Genomic DNA, 4941 nt, shown 5'->3' with positions numbered 1-4941 from the left:
GCCATGGGGGAGGCACAGCCCCGAGCCCCGGCACCCCCTGAGACCCCCGGGACCCCCGGGATTGGGTTTTGGGGGTCTCCAGGAGTCCCTGAGCACCTCAAACCTGGGGTTTGGGGGGGTTACAGGGGGGTCCCCTGCCCTGCCTGGTGGGGGGACCCAGAGGGGCTGGAAGAGGGAGGGGCTTTGTACTGGGAATGGTTTGTACTGGGAATGGTTCATACTGGGAATGGTTCATACTGGGAATGGTTTATACTGGGAATGGTTCGTACTGGGAATGGTTTGTACTGGGAATGGTTTGTACTGGGAATGGTTCATACTGGGAATGGTTCGTACTGGGAATGGTTCATACTGGGGGTGGCCCCAGCCCCCAGCCCCCAGCTGCAGCAAAGCTGGGGTGGGGCCCAGCAGTCCTGGGAGAGCTTTTACTGGGGCTTTTGGCAAAAAAGGAAAGGCGTTTCTGCCAAAAGGAGCCTTTGCTTCTGAAATAAATCCCGATTCTTAAAATCCAAATCTGCCTTTAAATTGTCCCCCACTCCAGCTAGAGCAGGGATGGGAATCCTCAGCTGGATTCGAGGAATTTGGGGAAGATCCTTGAGCCTCCCCTGCTGCCCCTCCTGCCCAGGCACCCGAGAGGTTCTGGGGGTCACACTGGGGTCCCCAAATCTGTCCCTCCGAGCTGGGGCCGCTGCTGCCCCACCAGCTCTGCCTTATCAACCTCTTATCGCTCCTTTAACCCCGCTCGTTGGGCTCCGCTGGGACAATCATTAATTAACGGCGGGGCCCTGCCGAGCTCCGCTGGCTTTGGGGCGGTTCTGGCCTCACCGCCCTCCTGGAAGGGATCTCTTCCTCCAGGAAGCTTTTCCCAAAATCCCAAATCCTATAGTGGGTTTGCAGATCCACATGACCCTGCTCCCAAATCCTACACTGGGTTTGCAGATCCACCTGACCCTGCTCCCAAATCCTATAGTGGATTTGCAGATCCCTCTGACCCCGCTCCCCGTCCTTCAGCCCCCCAAAAGCAGAACGGAGTAAAATCCGAGTTAAATCCCAATATTTTCACTCCATCCCCTATTTTGGCTCCATTTCCTGGGAATGAGCGGCTGGGTCTCGTCCCTGGGCCTGGCAGAAATTCCAGGAGGGACCTGGGAGCTCTGGGTGTCCCCCAGGAGGGTTTGGTGGCAGCTGGGGGTGCAGGAAATCTCTGTATTTATCATCTCCCCGGTTCGCCGGGACACGGCCACAAATCAGCCCGGAAAATCCAATCCTGGGGAAAACGGTTGGGAATTTACAGCGCTCCAAACACCGCGGGTTTATCCTTTAATGCTGCTGCTTTATGTATTTCTCTCCCTCCAACCCTATTTATTTCCTGTTTATTGGCCCAGCCTCCCCTAATTTATGTTTTCATTACTTTGATTAACGCCCCTGCTCCCCTGACATCGTTATTCCGGCGCAGTTCCCCCAAACCCTCGGTGTTAAATAATCCTCGGATTTAGCCGGGATGATTTGTAATTTAATAAGCGGCTCCAGCGCCGTGTTTTATCTCCTAATTGGGCCGGAATTAGCAGCAATTCCGGAATTAACACAAATTATGGGACGCCCCTTGTTGTTACACGGGGTTTTATTGGGTTGGAACAACGGCTTTAGGAATTATCTGAGCTGCATTCCCCAGTTCTGGGCGTGATTCATTTCTGGATCGTCCGCGGGCGACAGCTCAGGCAGGAATTGCTGCTGCGGAGGGGAAGCTGCTCCTGAGGAAGGAAGGAAGGAGAGTTTTGGTCTCCCAGGTGGTTTAATTTCATTCCCTCATTATCATCCGGGGAACGTGATGTGTCTTGTTCTCCCGGTCTTTCCGTGCCTGCTCGGCTCCTTCCTGAAACAATTCCCAGATTTGCGTCTCCGAGGAGCCTCAGATCTGAGTCCAGCAAGGGCTGAGCATCCAGAAAATTGTGGAAAAGTGGGAAAAGTGGAATTGTTCAGGTTGGAAAAGCCCGCTAAGGTCACTGAGTCCCACCAATAACCCAGAGAGAGGAGAACGAAAAGCAATGCTTTTCCTAAAAATGGGGTTTGTTTTTCCCAGACATGGGATTTGTTTATTTTTCCCAAAGATGGAATTTGTTTCTTTTTCCCAAAGGTGGGATTTGTTTTTTCCCAAGGGTGGAATTTGTTTTTCCCAAAGATGGGATTTGTGACCATTCCTCACACCAGGACGAGCTGAGACCTCCCCATTTCCTCAACTTTTCCCTCTTCCTTTCCCCTTTGGGCCTTTGGCATTTCTGGGGTCTCAATCCCAGTTCATCCCATGGCTGAAATGTCCCTTTAAAAGGGGGAAAACAAAACGGCCTCAAGGCCAAACCCTCAGGACAGAACTCCAGGCTGTTCCCAACTCTCGGGAAGCAAACAGGGCTGTCCCCATCCCGGCTGATTTTCCTCCTTTTGTTCCCAGCTCCAGCCCCCGGGAGGGAGGAGGAGGAGGGAGGAGGAGGAAGGATCCCTCATCCGGTAAATCCGGCTGTTTCCCAGCTGTTCCCGAGGCTCGGGCAGGGGCAATAACCGGCAAAGCTCCGGGCAACCCGGCCACAGGTGCTGGGGAGCAGCAGGGCCAAGGTCCACAGCCCGGGAAATCCAGGTGGCACCTCAGGTGGCACCTCAGGTGGCACCCGGAGCTGCTGCCTGGGGTGGGCAGTGCTGAGGAAGCCAGTTTTGGGTCAAAAAGTGGAAAAAACTGGTGGGAAAACGTGAAAAAAACTGGGTGGGAGCTGCTGGGCTGGGCTGAGCTGGGGTGGAGGAGCAGGAACGTCGCTGCTCCCACCTGGAGTGGTTCCTCCTCCTTCTCCTCCTCCTCTCCCCATCCTCATCTCTGTCCCATCCATCTTTGGAAAACCCAGGTGTCGCCTGAAGCTGCTGCCTGAGGTGGGCAGTGCCAAGGGGCTGGCGAGCAAATTTTGGGTCAAAAAGTGAAAGAAAACGGGTGGGAACTGCTGGGCTGGGGTGGAGGAGCAGGAACGTCGCTATTCCCACCTGGAGTGGTTCCTCCTCCTCTCTCCATCCTCATTTCCATCCCATCCACCTCTGGAAAATCCAGGTGCTTGAGGTGGGCAGCGCTGAGGAAGCCAATTTTGGGTCAAAAAGTGAAAAACCAAAAACCAAAAACAAAAAAAAAACCAAACTAAAAAACCAAGAGAACCCCACAAAAAACCCAATCAACCAATGAACCAAAAAAAAAAAAAAAAAAAAAAAAAAAAAAAAAGAAAAACAAAAAACCCACCCTGAAACAAACCCCAAAAAACAAACAAAAAAAAAATCTCACAAAAAACCCCAAAAAAGAACAAAAAACACCTCAAAAAAATTTCAAAAAACAACCCCAGACTTCGCTCCTCCTCAGCCCTGAGCCGTTTCCCGGCTGCACAGAAATCACCCCAGAGCATCTCCCAGGCCGAGCGGAGTCAGCAGAGCCGGGATGACAAAAGCGGCCCCGAATTCCCGGGGGGGAATCGGGCGTGGGGAGGAGAAGGGGGGGAGGGGGAGCCGATCTCTGACCTCACCTGGCGCTGCTGACGCCGCTCGTTCCGCTCCCGCGTTCCCGCAGCCGCAGCAGGAAATGGAATTTTTGCTTCGCTGCTCTCGAGGTTTTTGCGCTCAAAAATCCCACGGCGGGGCGGGAGCTGCGAGTCCTTGGGCAAGGACAGCCGGGGTTTTGGGGTGTCACCGGGGTTTTGGGGTGTCACTGGGTTTTGGGGTGTCACTGGGTTTTAGGGTGTCACCGGGGTTTTGGGGTGTCACTGGGTTTTTGGGGTGTCACTGCGTTTTAGGATGTCACGGAGTTTTTGGGATTTCACTGGGTTTTGGGTCAAATTGGGGGGGACTTTAGGAGAAATTGGAGGGAAATTTTGGGTTAAACTGGGTGGAATTTTGGATCAAATTGGGAGGCAATTTTGGGTCAAGTTGGCTGGGAATTTTGGGTCAAACTGGGGGCGAATTTTGGGTCAAACTGGGGGGGAATTTTGGGTCAAACTGGAGGGAAATTTTGGGCCAAACTGGAGGGGAATTTTGGGCCAAACTGGAGGGGAATTTTGGGTCAAACTAGGGCGAATTTTGGGTCCTTCAGCAGGGTGGGAGCTGCGGGCTGGGGTGGAGGAACAGGAACCTTGTCCCGTTCCAAGGACAGCGACAATTCCCCCATCCCAGGGTGCTCCGAGCCCCGTCCAACCCCCCCAAAATCTGAATTCCAGGGGGGGACACTCAGGGATGGATGGAGAGGGGGGAAGGGAGATGGAATAGGAGGAGGAGGAGGAGTGGGGAGGAGGATGAAGAGCGGGAATGGCTCGGGAAAGGGAAGGAGGCTGCTGCCATCTAGAGCAGCCCAGCCGAGCTTCCCCGTTCCCAAAGATCCTTGTGGGGGAGGTTGAACCGGGAAATTCGGGAAAAGCCGAATTCCCAGGCTCGGGGAGCGCCTCTGTCCCCGCGGCGCTCGCGGGATAATTAATTAATGACAATAAATAGGTGAGAAAATCCCATTTTCACGCCAATCCTCACTGGAAATTTGTGTCCCCGCAGATGAAGCAGAGCCGGACCCAGTCAAGAGCTCAGAAAGGGGAAGAATGTTTAAAAAATAAACAAATAAAAAAGGGGAAGGGAGAAAAGGGAACGGAAAAGCCCCAAAGAGTCTTCGAGGATTTTGACGAGGTGTCCCCAGACCGCAATCCCACAGGATGGGCCGGGAGAAAGCGAAAGCCACTCGGAGATGTCCCCAACGCCACACGCTCGCCACCTGCCGGGGCCGCCCGTGTTCCCCCCCGGTGTCCCCACGACCCCCGTGTCCCCCCAGTGTTCCCCCGTGTCCCCCCCGGTGTTTTCTGTGTCCGCACCGTGTCCCCCCTCCCGGTGTCCCCGTCCCTTCGTGTCCCCTCCTCGGTCCGCCCGCCGCCAGGGGGGGCGCTAGGA

This window comes from Geospiza fortis, unplaced genomic scaffold (assembly GCF_000277835.1).
Source record: "Geospiza fortis unplaced genomic scaffold, GeoFor_1.0 scaffold676, whole genome shotgun sequence".
NCBI lineage: Eukaryota > Metazoa > Chordata > Aves > Passeriformes > Thraupidae > Geospiza > Geospiza fortis.
The sequence above is the reverse complement of the archived record's forward strand: the minus strand, read 5'-3'. Positions refer to the sequence as shown.